The sequence below is a fragment of the Equus asinus genome, chromosome 1 (genome assembly GCF_041296235.1).
Source record: "Equus asinus isolate D_3611 breed Donkey chromosome 1, EquAss-T2T_v2, whole genome shotgun sequence".
NCBI lineage: Eukaryota > Metazoa > Chordata > Mammalia > Perissodactyla > Equidae > Equus > Equus asinus.
In genome coordinates this window covers 186,821,491-186,836,692 of record NC_091790.1, presented here as the reverse complement: position 1 = coordinate 186,836,692, position 15,202 = coordinate 186,821,491, and the positions used below count along the sequence as shown (strand labels likewise).

The 15,202-nt window shown below is 39.7% G+C and overlaps 1 protein-coding gene across 4 annotated transcripts in view; it reads left to right on the top strand.

Annotated features, from left to right (window-relative positions):
• The window catches only part of CHCHD3 (coiled-coil-helix-coiled-coil-helix domain containing 3), a 269,569-nt gene that overhangs the window by 222,820 nt on the left and 31,547 nt on the right, over positions 1–15,202 (top strand). The window lies entirely within an intron of this gene.

Below are 15,202 nucleotides of genomic sequence, written 5' to 3'. Positions count from 1 at the left end.
TTCAAAGGAAGATAGAAGAATGGCCATTTAGCACATGAAAAGTGCTAATAACATCATTAGTTATCAGGGAAATGACAATTAAAACCATTGGAATGGTGAAAATCAAAAAGATTGACAATACTAATTGTCTGAAAAGATGTGGAGAAACCAGAATTCTCATGCTTTGCTAGTGGCAGTATAAAATGGCAAAGTCACTTTTAAAAAGCTTAGCAGTTTCTTATAAATTTAAATGTACATTTGCTTTATGACCGAGCAGTTCAAGTCTTAGGTACTTACCCAAGAGAAAAGAAAATATACATCCACAAAAGGATTTGTACACATATGTTCATATCAGGTTATTCATAGTAGTCAAAAATTAGAAAAAAATCCCAAATGGTCATCAGTGAGAGAATGGATAAACAAATTATGGTATATTCATAAAGTCAAATACTATTCAGCAGTTAAAAAGCAAATTATTGATACGTGTAATAACATGGATGAATCTCAGAAACATTATGTTAAGCAAAAAGAAGGCAGACACAAAACAGTATCTGTTATGTAATTCCATTTATATGAAGTTCAAAAATAGGAAAAATTAGTCTGTACTGATAGAAATCAGAAGATGGTTGTTGGGGTTAGAGGGGGACATGACAGGAAAGGGACACAAGCCAAGTTTCTGAGGCATTGGGGATATTTGTTTTCTGGGCTATCATTACACAGGTATATACAATTTTTACTACAATATAAACCCTTAAGATCACTGCATTTTTTAAATGTTAATTATATTTAAAACATTCTAAATTCATTGTTAATCAGTTTTTATTATTTATTTTTTGTGAGGTAGATAGGCCCTGAGCTAACATCTGTGCCAATCTTCCTCTCCTTCATGTGGGATACTGCCACGGCATGGCTTGATGAGCAGTGCTAGGTCCATGCCCGGGATCCAAACCTGTGAACCCCGGGCCGCTGAAGCAGAGCACGTGAAGTCAAACACCATGCCACCCAGCTGGCCCTGTTAATTTTAATTAGGAAAAAATGCTCAAAATATTGAAAATACCCAACTTCTAATTGTAATTTGTCCTAAGTAATATAAATTTCTTCAATTTAATTACAGCCTTAACTAATTCTATCCATAATTGTATTTTTTCATTAGAATTTGAATCCTTATCTGAAAGTCAGAGCTGTTCATTTAGTATGATTCACTGCTATAGAAATAGGAGTAAACCTTGCGTTATTTATTTATGTAACAATTAACTTTTCTCCCCTTATTAAATTATGTTTGCCTATTTGCTCTCTTCCTTGTTAGCCTAGAGTCTGGTAGATAGGCTTGGTTAAGTTTTGAAAGTTATTTTTGATAAAGAGATTTTGAAGGTGGTGTTTCTAAATGAAGGTGTTCTAGTGGTTAAGATTCAGCACTTTCACTGCTGGCACCCCAGGGACCCACACCACTCGTCTGTCGGCTGTCATACGGTCGTGGCTGCTATAATACTGAAAGCTATGCCACCAGTATTTCAAATGCCAACAGGGTCACCCATGGTGGACAGGTTTCAGCAGAGCTCCCAGACTAAGACAGACTAGGAAGAAGGACCTGGCCACCCTCTTCTGAAAAAAACTGGCCATGAAAACCCCATGAGTAGCAGCAATGCCTTGTCTGATACAGCGCCGGAAGGTGAGAGGATGGCACAAAAAGACCAGGCAGGGCTCCACTCTCCTGTGCATAGGGTCACTAGAAGTCAAAATTGACCTGTTGGCACTAATAAATTTGTAAATGAAACATTTATACAGTTACACTGGTACTTTTTAATGTAATAATCTTCGGCAGCAATTTGTTCATTCTATGTATTGAGTCCTGGCAAAATGCTTGAAAACTTGTAAAAGCTTGCATCTTGGCCCTTCCCTACGTGTTGAAACGAAAGCACACATGTTCCCATGTTCAAGTGTCGCCAGGCATCCCCAACTTGCTCACATGGCTGCCTTAAACTATTTTATGTGCTTTCTCATTCAGTGGCCAACCGTTAAATTGCCATGTTCCTTTTGTGAGTATGTATGTCTAAATGCTGGTAATCAACTGTGTCCCTTGAAAATTGATAGATGTGCTCATTAAGGGGAGTTCTTGCTCTTGGCTCCTTTCACAAGTCACCTCAGCTACCATTTCTTGATGAAGCTGGCAAGAAATGCTGTGCGGTGGTACCTCGGGCTTTATAGTCCTTTTCAAGGACTGAAACCTGCCTTTTCAGTATGTTAAACATGTTTTGTAGGGATCTTAAAAGAAGTCAGCTATTTGCCAATTACAGTATTAACACAAGAAAGACTAAGGGCTGCTGTTGTGTGGTGGGATTTTTTTTTTATGTGCTGCCATTTGCTCTTCATTTTGTTCTCTTGTGCTTCTGAGATTACACAAACACCCATTTATTTGTGAGACACATCCATCTGTGGAGACTCTGAAGTCCACCAGCCTGCCACTGGCATAGATCTCAACAAAGCTGCCTGTGTGGGAGGCACACTCAGCGTGGTTTATGATTGGGATTTTGAAGGTAGCATACACCTGCTTCTGCTTTCAGGATGAAAAATGAATTGCCAATTACTGTAGACGTGTTCAGACACGACACTTCATATGGTAGAAGCTTGCTCAGCCTGCTTTATGCTGGACCCCCAACTACGAAACCATCAGTTCTGAAAAAGGGGTGTGTTGGCAAGGAGAAGAGAGAAGGGGATCAATCCTTGATTCGTTACCATTTTCCGTGCTTGTGCAAGCTGTGGGAAGGGGGTCAGTGCCTTTCACCTTTGTTTCCCCAGCAGAGCTCTTGAACAAGATGAAGTGATCAAAGCCGGGTGCCAGTGCATCATCACAGTCTCATTACTTTGCAAGCTGCACGCCCAGATGCTGCTGTTTTCTGCATCAGGCTTCGCTGATTTACATTCATAACACTTCCATTACAGCTCATTTGATACTACTCATAATTAACCAGTTCTTTTCTTTTCATGATAGTGTTTCTCCAATACAAGAGATGCTAATGTAAAGAAGAAAATGACATTACTAAGTATAGAATGCATCTTTCAGACATCCTGGTTGGTTGACAAGAGGCAGGAATCAAATGCTTTGTCACTACTTAGATCATTTGTCGTTTGGGTTTGGTTAGCTGGATGTTGGTTTGGGGGTATTTTTGAAGTCTTTGAATTTGAGATAGTGGATTTTGCCAGCAGACCCATTTCGTCAACTCCCCTATCCTGGAAGTTCTTTTCAATTAGTGGATTCTGACACACTGTCCTCTTTGGTTTCTTCCCCAATGAAGAGCTCAGTGACATATGTCTATTTTGAAAGGTATGAATGTGACAACTTTGCTTTGGAGAACTTTATCATCATTAATATCAGTGCAGCCATCCTTCAGTTTCTCTTTGCTGCATGCTCTATAGACACTGTAAACACAGAAATATAAGTTTGAGTCGCTGCCGTCAGAGGTCTTGTTGAAGTATAGCTTTTCTGTAGAAGTGTCAAAACCTGATACAGGAATTATAACTTTAGCATTTGTTCAAGAAAAATTGTTGAGAATCTCAGACATTCCAGGTGTTTTTTATAAACTGGAAATACAGAGATGAAGAAGGTCATGATCTTTGCCTTCGAAACACTTACAATATACATGGGGAGACAGATTAATACAAAAGTGACTAAAATGTGGTAAATGCTGATACAGAGGCGCAAACAAAACACTGTAGGAATAAAGAGGGGAATGTGGATTGTGGGAGGAGGTGAATAGCATAAGCTTGGGTCTTCTCACCTTGAGATGTTCTTAAGGTAAGAAGATAGAGAATTGCTTCCCATGAAGAGGGAATCAAATACTAGAAATGGTTGGAATGAACATGGGGGGAGGTGTGATGGAATATGAGGCCATAAAGGAAGATTGCAGTCAGACTCTGAAGGACTTGAAATGCCAGTTTTGAAAGGCTGAATTAATAGAGTGTGAGGATTCAACCAAAAGTTCTCCATAACTTAGGAATAATTTTCTCTGTCACCCATCCCTGGTGCCTATAATTCTCACCATTAGAATTATGGCTTTTGAGTTGGTCATTGTTTCTACACATCTTCTATCAAATATGCAAGTATGATATTTGGTGCATAAATATGTGTGCATATTATAATACTCACAATTTGCTGTATCATTAATTATTATTATGTTAACATTATAATATCCATTCAAAAATAAGTACATATTAGCCTACTATATTAATTATCTCTTAGCAAATTTCAGGGCCTTGAGAGAATGGGACATAGGAAATAGTAGTTTTGATTGAAAAGATGGGGAAAGGAGAGTTCAGGAAAGGTTTGGTTCATGGAATACTGTCTGGGGGAATCTTAGAGCATTTTAGCGGAGAAAGCCCCAAGGAGATAAGGCACCAAGAGTCAGTGGGCTGGTTCCTCATTTTAGCATGTCCCTGCGGTCCATTTTATGCGATTGTCTTTGGATCGAAATGGTATAGTGGTGAACTTTTAAAAATATTCCTAACCATGATCTCTTTGAATGGTGTCCTAAGAATTCACATGGTACCAAGTTCTGCATATTGTTGCAAAGAATGTGTTAGAGGCAAATTGTGTGTGGTTTATTCAGATGTTGTCTATCTGGATGTACAGTTTTTGGTTTATGTCTGTAATTGTGATTGTATGCACCCAAGATATATAAAATTAGCTCACATTCTAGGTAAATTTTCTACTGTTAGTCCACCTGAAGATCCTAGTATTATTAAACGAGCTTTTTAAGTATTCTTTCTCCTTCCCATTTGCATTTTGTGATCTACTTTTGCCTTTTGATACCTTCCTGGAGGCTTAGTGTAGGGAAAAGAATATGAAATTAATAAATGGCTATTGGTTTTTTTTAATTATCAAGGTAGTACTATTTTTTTTGTTAACAAGGCAAATGTAATCTTTTCCTCTTTTCTTCCAGATCATCTCCTTAAAAGTAAAGTGTGTGAAGTTGTAGTTTGATAGTCATCCTTCCACATTTATCTCTATCCACAGAAACATTAATAAACATAGATTTTGTTTTATTTTTACAAAAAATGTGAGATTATACCATATGTATTTTCTGAACCTTACGTTTATTATGGAAATATCCCCCTTGTCAACACATAATAAATCCAACTCATTCTTTTAAATACCTGCATAGTATTCCATGGCATTGATCTACCATAGTTTACTGAGCCCACCCCCTACTGACAGGCACTCAGGTTCTGTTTCAAATGATTTTTTTGTTTGTTTTTTGACCAGTAAAAAAAAGGCTGCAGTGAAACAAACTTTTGCTTCCCTAACATAGTTGGGGTTTGAATATGACCAGTCCTCCTGACTATGTGGCATTGGGCCACTTATGTTGGCCTTCTTTTTGCTGATGTAGGAAATGTATATATGACACGTCATGTTGTTGTTATAAGGGGTGATGAATAATGTAGGTAAAATTCCAGGCATATAGTAAGCACTCTCAACCCTACATAGGGTCAGTTTCTGTAGGGATCTTTCGGGGTTTGAGTTGGCAAGGCCTAGGTTACTTAACCTTAGAGGTTTTATTGCAGCATGAATCAAAATCTGGCTTTCCAAGCCTCCTTTTTTTTTTTTAAAGAAAAGGAAAGCACTTTTCTTGAAAATTTTCAGCTTTTTTGACTTGTGTAATTTAAAAATATTACATTTTGGCACAACCTTTGCAGTTTTTGCTGCTCATTCGTAATTCCTTAGAGGTGAATTGAGAAGATTAGTGGTAGAACTTTTTCCATTAACTCTGGGAAAAACTACAGACCAAAAAATTGTCCTTTGGCAGAAATGTCAATCCATACCTCTTTTGGAGCATTTGGAAACTGAAGCACTGAGAAGCTGATTTAATAGAAGAATTGAAAACCAAAATGTATACACATCTTCACCTTTCTAACTGACAAGACAAATGAAAAAGATGCTCTCAGAACTTGATGATGCAAAGAAAATAGGATTGTTGCTCCAGAGAGTGCATTAAGGCTAGATCTTTAAAAGATTTGAGGGCTAAGGTTTTGGCCACGTTCTTCAGAAAGCTGATCCATTCTTATTAATGATACACCTATTTGTACTTCATGACATAAAATTCCCCCCCTTTTTTTTTGAAGAAGATTAGCCCTGATCTAACTACTACCAGTCCTCCTCTTTTTTGCTGAGGAAGCCTGGCCGTGAACTAACATCTGTGCCCATCTTCCTCTACTTTATACGTGGGATGCCTACCACAGCATGGCGTGGCAGGTGGTGCCATGTCTGCACCCAGGGTCCGAACCGGCGAACCCCAGGCCTCCGAGAAGCGGACGCACGAACTTAACTGCTCTGCCATGGGGCCGGCCCTCCCCTTTTGTATGATGTAGTATCTGGGAAGTAGATTTAAGAAAAAAGGAAGGTTTTATATGCTACAGGTTTTGCTATAGCAAATACCAGACAATATGTTCATTTTCTCTTGTTTGTGGTTCTTGGTTTTCATGATTTTTTTTTTTAACTTATTGGGACTTCTCTTAATTTTTCCATTTCATAATGTCAGTATAGCTATAATGAAATAGTAAATACCCGTGTGGGCAAAATTTCTACTGGGCATAATCTTTATAGATATCCTTCACACAATGCAATAGACTTGTTCTAGCAAGTTACTTCTTCTCCCCCACTCCACCCCACCCCTCTGCCCCCTTCATAGTTTTCTGCATCTGTAAAAGGTGATAATCACAGAGATGTTATATAGGAATTAAATAAGGTCCATTCCTGTTCTTGGCACATCCTAAGTAGTCAATAGTTAGCTAATTATTATAGTCACCAATGGTTCAAGTTTCTGTTGAGTGAATTGTGTGTTTTTAATTGATGTCCATCATATAATCCAATATATATTTCCTGAGAGGATAATCTCTGGACATATAAAATTGCAACTGAGAGTATACCATCCCTCTAAAAACATGTTTAAAGACAAATGTTTTCTGTCAAATCATTAACTAACAGCAACACTACTCAAAATAATAATTATATTTCAACGTGCTAAGGAAGTACGTAATTTAGTTAGAAATACATATGGGAGGCTATGCTTGGATGATTACAGCTATTAGTTTAGGGTATAATTCTCATCTAATAACTTGTCATACCTTTAGAATATTTATATTAATTTAGTGTTGTAGGCAATTATAGATTGGTAGTCTATAATGAACAAACAAAATTCATCTTAAAATTTGTTCTGAAGTCAGTTGCTTGGCATTTTGACCATAATTTTTCTCAGAAATAAAAGTGACACTTGTGGTTAAGTGTCTAGGGTAGTCCTCAAAAGCCTATTTTACTCCTGTATGTTTGCAATTAAGAATGAAATACTAGAGGGTCTGGCCCCGTGGCCGAGTGGTTAAGTTCGCGCGCTCCGCTGCAGGCGGCCCAGTGTTTCGTTGGTTCGAATCCTGGGCGCGAACATGGCACTGCTCGTCAAACCACGCTGAGGCGGTGTCCCACATACCACAACTAGAAGGACCCACAACGAAGAATATACAACTATGTACTGGGGGGCTTTGGGGAGAAAAAGGAAAAAATAAAATCTTTAAAAAAAAAAAAAGAAGAATGAAATACTAGAGGTTACGGAGTGGGAAGCAAAAAAGAAAGAGAAATAGTGCATTTGCCTGTGTGTGTGTGTGTGTGTGTGTAAACTACATTCTGGATTTAAAAAGTTAACCTGACTGCAGGTATCACCTTGCTTCTGTGAACAAATGTAGATCCCTGTGGAGAGTGAAAAGAAATGCAGAAACCTTGGAAGGAGCAGCCCCTCCTGATCTCCTGGTCCCTCCAGTGGTTTTCAAACTTTTTTTTAAGCAGTGAGTGGAATCCTGTTTTCAAGTGAAATCTTGTGTGGAATCCTAACACTTAGAACTGATAATATGCTGTTTTATTAATATAACAGTAGTTTATAAGCTTATTTACAACCTTTGCTTATTATCAAGAAAACAATGAAGCTTACTTTCATGAATACAGCGTTTAAAAATCAGGGGCCAGGGCTGGCCCGGTGGAGTAGTGGTTAAGTTAGCATACTCTGGTTCGGGGGCCTGGGGTTCGTGTGTTTGGATCCTGGGCACAGATCTGCACACCGCTCATCAAGCCGTGCTGTGGTGGTGTCCCTCATGCAAAATGGAGGAAGACTGGCACAGATGTTAGCTCAGGGCCACTCTTCCTCAAGCAAAAAGAGGATTATTGGCAAAAGATGTTAGCTCAGGGTCAGTCTTCTTCACACACACACACACACACAAAATCAAGGGCTGAGGATAATGGCTACAGTCTTATGTCAGCCTCAGTACCCAGATTTATTTATTTGGTTGCCCATGTTGGGATAATCCTGATTTACAGTGATAAGTAGTGGCAAATGATAATAGTTTTTTTTAACAGTTTGCCTTGCAATCTCAAGATACTCATCCATCAGTCTGATCCATATGATTAAAAGTGAAATAAGTTTCTGCTTCAAAGCTGGATAATTGACAGTATCTAATAAATCATAATATAGAAGTTGGGACAAACACCCCAAACTTAATAATATTAAATCACAGTGTGAAAATAACCTTTGACACCTCCTCAGCCTCATCTTATGCCATGCTCCTTCGTGGAGCTCAGAGATCATTGGTTAAAGAGAGAACATGCCTCACACCTTGATGCCTCTGCAGCTCTGCTCACGCTGCCTCTGTAGCACAGCACACCTTCCGCATCTTCCTCCTAGTAAACTCGTCCATTTGTCAAGACCTGCCTTATATGTTAGTGTCTCTGAAGTCTGCCTTGACACTTCCCTTCCCACTCCCTCTGCCCAAAAAAAAGGGCACAATTAATTGTTCCCTTTGTGTTCATTTAACTGAAATCCTTATTACAACCCAGTTTGTATCATGTTTGTCTGCACCTATCTCCCTTCTAGAACAAGAACCCCTTAAGGCATGAGCTGTATCTTAGCAGGACTATTCAGTAGTACAGGTGCTCAATTAACATCATATTGTTATTTACTAAATTGAATTAAACTCATAAAACTTTTTCCTGCTTTTTAACTTTGACTCAGAATTTTTTCATCTGAAGGGACCTTGAATTTAAGGTAGAAGAAATCATTGTCTGAAAAGCTAAGTAAGAATTACAGAGTCTTGGGAGTTTGAAAGGCCCGTTACCAAGGTCATATTTCAAGTTACAGTTGTGACCCTCACTCCCAGTTGAAATGAAAGCTCCTTGAGGGCAGGAGTTGTATCTTACTCTCTTTGTAGATCTCCCCAAGCACCTAGCACGTATACTGCACTTAGTAAATACATGCTGAAATAAATTCCTTCAGCAAATCAGAGGACTGTGGCTATGTGACTTCTCTCTGTCCAGCCTAATGGCTTGATTTATCTAGCTTTTGATGGTCTTCATTACAGGCTGTTAATACAGGGCTGATTTCTGTTGGACATGAGCTAATTGCCAGGATTCATCTCTAATACATGCCAGAGAGGAGGCGGGCTTTCCTGTGAACAGTATCAATACAGTAGTTAAGACTATAGCAAAATTCAAAGTATAGTGGAGAATTATTACATTAAGGTTTGTCCTTATTTGGGAATTCTTTCAGTTCAGATTTCTGTACAGTGTAAATTTTTGTTAAGCAAGGATTATTGATACTTGGAAACTTCTTGACTTTTGCTATTTTTTTTTTTTAAGATTTTATTTTTTTTCCTTTTTCTCCCCAAAGCCCCCTGGTACATAGTTGTATATTCTTCATTACAGGTCCTTCTAGTTGTGGCATGTGGCACGCTTCCTCAGCGTGGTTTGATGAGCAGTGCCATGTCCATGCCCAGGATTCAAACCAACAAAACACTGGGCTGCCTGCAGCAGAGCGCGCGAACTTAACCACTGGGCCACGGGGCCAGCCCTGACTTTTGCTATTTTTGAGGACTATTTTTCACTTCTGTTAATGTACACAGATTTATGTATTTTCCAAAACCAAAGTGCATCTCAGTTACATTTTCTAGTTGAACTTGGAAACAGGACAGCTTCAAGTCAGGTAGCTCTCTACCAAGAAAGCCAATTAAAGACTTTGTAACAAGTTATTTTCTTATGAAAGCAACTTACCTGCTTTCCCCATGAGTCTCTATTGTCTAATATACGAGTCTGTATTAAACTTGATTGTAGGCGTTTTCTGAGGCAAGGCACTGATGGAGCGAAGGCACGGAGGAGAAACTCATATGCTTTAAGAAAAGGATAAGAGAGCCCTTTCTTTTTCTGGCTCAATTAAAACTACTGATTGTCAAGTCCCATTAACCTAGTGGGTCCCTACCTTGCATGCATTAGCAGCAGCCCCACTGTAGTGTGGAGTAGTCTTGCCACATCATGGACACATTTATGAAGATTGATAACAGCTAAGGTTCAGTGTTAACTTTTATTGTCAGGCAGGCTATACAAGAAACTGTCTGGTATTGGCTTTTGCTTTGATTTATGAAAAGGTTGCCACGTGAAGAAGACATCACATAAAGCAGCACTGCCGGCAGCGGTGTTATTAGATGCCATTGTAAGTATAGGAAATAATAACTAACTCTAATTAGGTTCATTATCCTCTCTTGCTACATTCTGTACTTTTGATGGGGTGGGCCCTCTTAGCAGTGCAGTATCTTCTCAAAGGAACAGGTCGCCTGCCTGCTTTCGCTTGGGTTAGCATGTTCCTCCAAACATTTCCTCTTAACAGTAGCTAGCATTGTGATGCTGGTCGTCTATGAGGGGATCATTAAGTAGTCGACTTGATGGTTCAGTTATCCCACAGTGACAGCATCGAGTAATTACCTATTGGTTTTGCCACAGGGCACACATGCGGGCACTCTCTCCCACACAAACGCCATAGATGGAAGGACTCTGAAATTCTGCCTCCTGAATATCTGCAATAGCTCCAAGTAGTAGCAGGTGGCTCTGCTGGAAAATGGTACCTATAGCTTCTTGCTCAATAGGACTTTTGTCCCCAAGGAGAATAGTCATTACTTTGTCTCGGTTTTTTAGTTTCAATGAACTTTGGTATGGTGGAGTGTCTTTTATGCTGTAAAAACTTTCCTTTCCTTTGAAATCTTTGTTTGGTCTCTCTAGTTCCAGTTGCGTCTTAATATGCAAGAAAGGCAGCTGTGTTTTCCTTTAGGCAAATATAATTGTGGGGGAAGGCGTCTCTGTTTATCCCACGGACAAATACATTATGGGTAATGCCAAAAAAAAAATCCTGGGACCCCAGAAAAATTATGTAAATCTTTTCAACTCTCTATAAAGCAGATGAGTGCTGCCCTTTTACGTGGCTACCTCCTGCAACCAGCATTTTCTTTAGAGCCAACAGCTGTGGCAGGCTAGGACGAACATATGCACAGGAGAAATCACCACCTTTCTTTCAGTTCCCAGGTAGAGACAGATGCCTTGTGTGTCTCTTCTGGCTTCCTGGTTTTTTTCAGGCAGCCACATTTCTAGTCATGGTGATGTTCCAAATTATTTTGAGGCTTTTGTGTGTCACTTAATCGAATTAAATTCTGGCAAGATTTTGCCATTCTCTGATCTTCTGTTAACTTCTTTATCCAGGGAGATCCTTTGTGCAAGTGTGGGAGACAATTCTCTCTTAAGCAGTAGAATGAGAGAATACAGGCAGAAACATATAGAGTTATCCTTGGGAGCGGAATGTGGCCCTGGCCCAAGCAGGTTGCATCTAATAGCTTCTTGTTGCCTGGAAGGCTTCTGTTCCTGGAATGGCTTGGAGTGATCAAGCGGGCCCCTGTCATAAAGCAGAAAGCACAGCAGCAGCTGGGGAGAATCACATTTGGCCCACAATGGCAGGCAGTAAGATGGTGCCCGGGAAGGCCCGCTTTCTGAGGTGGGGGGGAGCCAGATTATGAAGGTTGGCTTCGAGGTAGTGTCGTTAAGGGCTTTCTGGAGAGAGAGAGCAATTAAATTCGAAGCCAAATGAAGGAGTTTGTTAATATATGAGGAAGGTACTCCTAAAAGGCTCATGCAGGCTATCTAGTGACTGTCATGAAGCTTTCTTTTAAACGCATACTTTTAAAAAGGGTAAATGGTGAATCTGAACCTCAAATCAGCTTACAAAACAGGTATGATTAAGATTAAGGCTTAAACATTAACAGGGCCCACTCTTTTTCTCCAGGAAGTAAAGAAACACAGTGCTAAGCCCAGATGATTTTTCCTGGCTTTGCTTCCTTTTTAGAGGGATATGGAATGAGTCAGAAAGGGCTATTATCTGGTCTGTTTCATACTTTCAGAAGCCTTAGATTTTGTACAGCAAAGTGCTCATTGGAAGAATGCCAGGCCTTGTGAATTTCAGCATCGCAGTGTACTCAGCCTTATCCACAGGACCACAGGACCACAGGACCACAGGAGAGTGCAAAAGCAAGAGTGTCAAACCCAGCGCTAAAGCTAGAACACGAGGGGAAACTTTAGTACAAAGGAAGGCAAATAAATTTGGTTTCAGGCATGCATTCATTGTAGTGACCTCCCTGCAGCATTTTGTTGAGAAGGATTCTGAGGCTGTGACAAGGCTCAGCCTGGAACGTCATGATTGATTAGTGATGTCTGTAATTGGCATAAGCATTGAGAGAGTTGGCACTCTTCCTTTATATTTGCTACCCCCACTTTAGAAACATACGTAAAAATCTCTGTTTACTCCTTAATCAGCAGTGCCTAAACCAGAAATGGGAAGGACGGGTGAGAAGGAGGAAGGAAGGAAGGCTGTATAGTGCGGTTTTTCTATCTTTTCTCTGTTCTTTTTTCACCTTTTCTCCTACAGCAGGTTTGGTGAAATGAAAAATGACAAAATAGGACTCTTTGTTCCCTCTTGTCCAGACATGCCTCCTGGTAGGAACCATGTCTTTTGCCTCACTTTAGGCTACCTGAGCACCAGTGACACTATGACTGGCATTTGCAGGGACCCAAACGTAATCAGGATAGAGACAACTGTTGGTAAAACAGCCTCGATGGGTAGTCGTCTCTGCCATTTTCTTTGTAATGAATAAGAGAATATATTAACATTGCACTTTGGTTAGCATTTGTAATACCTGCAAAGATATTAACCTGCAGTGCATTTCTGAAATCGCGTCTCAGGGGCAGAGCCTTAGTTTACAGGGAAGAAAATACGGCTTGAGTCAAATAACCTCTCCTGAACACCGAGAGTAATACAGCTCCATCTGTTAAACGGTTCTTCCTTCAATCTCAATACTGGTGCCCATAGCTACTAATATTGGAGATCTGAAAGTGGTAAAGATTAATGGTATTTGGTAGAAATTAATATTTTAATTGATTTATTGTCATGTTGAAAAGTTTTAATAAAAGCCCTCAGTGCTTAATTTTTATCACAACCACACATAATGAAATAAACTCATTAATTTATCCAATTTAGATAACCAAACCAGTTATTCAGACCTTAAATTGAATGTATGATCCTGAGCAGTACTTAGGATCTTCCTCTTTCCAGACTCTTCAGTCCTAACTCAGACTGGACTTGATGGCCATAATCAGCCAGTTCTTGACAGTTTACGTTGATCAAATTAGGCAGATCAGTCTAAAATTTCTACTGCATGATATGCTATATAGCCACAGCCATTGTATACTTCTTAACATGGTATGAAATGGTGTATATATAGCAACACTCCAAATTTTATACGCTTTTTCATAATAAGTTAATCATGTGCAATTAACTTCTGAGCAGTAATGGATCCACAAATATCTATTGTGGTTTTATTATGTGTAAGGTTCCAGATTCTCGTCCTTCACTAGGGCTACTCATTCAGGCACAGGGAAGACTGTCTTTAATTTCTGATCTGGGTTTTCTTTTCCTCCAGTTTTATAGAAAAGAGAATCCTTCTGTCTCATCCTTTCCCCCTGTCCCTGCTTGTGAACTGGGCTACAGAGGCATTACAGTCAGTGTTGTCATTGCCTGTCTATTTCAAACCATTTGAAAATGAAATCATCGTACTTTCCTATTTTTCCCTGCTCCTGAATGTCCTTTGGTGGTTAAAGTTTTTGAGGTGGGATGGAGGGAGCAGAACTCACAGCGTGAATGAACTGAAAAGTTATCTGACATTTTTAATTAACACTGGCACTACTGGGCCTCCTGCTGACGACTGCCAGCTTGACTTTACAAAGTGACATTTATGACACTAAAGATCTAGAAACTCACTGAAAGAGGCTGAAAACCAGTTTCTGGCCTGTTTGAATACTGGTTTAATGGTAACAGGACTTTAACTGTGTGGAGTTGATTATTCTTAAAATGTCCAACTTGTTTTAGACACAATTTTGCTACTATTAAAGCAAATTAAAGCAGTTTGCCATCAATTTCTCTCACTGCCTAGTCACAAGTAGCAGCCCTGTCACCAGCAGTGGGCAAATCTGTGCCAAGTGTAATTACTTCAAATACGGTTCCATTTATTCACAGGGAGGACTGTTGCTCCCCGTGAGAACTTAGTTGAGGAAAGAAAAGATAGAGGATAGGTTTATGTTAATTACATGCCCCATGCTGGAGGTTTGATTTTAACATGAGTGCAGCTCTCTAACCCCTTTATCAAAAGCACGTACAGGAACCTTCTGTTGCCACCACCTGAACACTGTGGGCACCTTCAAGTTATGAGAATAGTCAGCAACTCTCACATGGATTGTATTCTAAAACTTGGTTTTTAAGTTGGCTGTCTGAAAGTAAAAACCCATGTTCCTTTGAAATAAGATAATAACTGGTACGTTCCCAGAATAACCTACTGAAGTTTATTAGTTGAAATAATAATAATAGCAGCTACTGTTTATCAAAAGCTTACTGTGTGCCAGGCCTTGTGTTGAGAGATTAAACATACATTATCTTACTAATCTTTACAGCTGCTTGTACAGTGGGAACTGATGAAGCAGTTGCCTCTGTGAGAGATGAAGCAACTTGCCCAAGCTTCCATAGCAAGTAAAAGGTGGAGCTCAGGTTTGGACATACATGTTTTAGATGCCAGATCCTGTGTTAACCATCATAGCAAACAGCTCACGTATAAGCAGTGACTGTATTATGGAACCTAATTAACCTTGGTCCTACTACCTTATTGGAAAACTCATTCTTGATTGCAGGTTGGATGTTAGGAATATTTGTCTGCCCAGCATAGCACGTCCACCTTACCACATCACATATACATGGGCTACCTCGGTGGTGGAGAGAAGCAGAGAGGGTGTCCCCGTGGCCCCGTCGTGAGAGGTCTGAGCAGCCAGTGGTGTTTG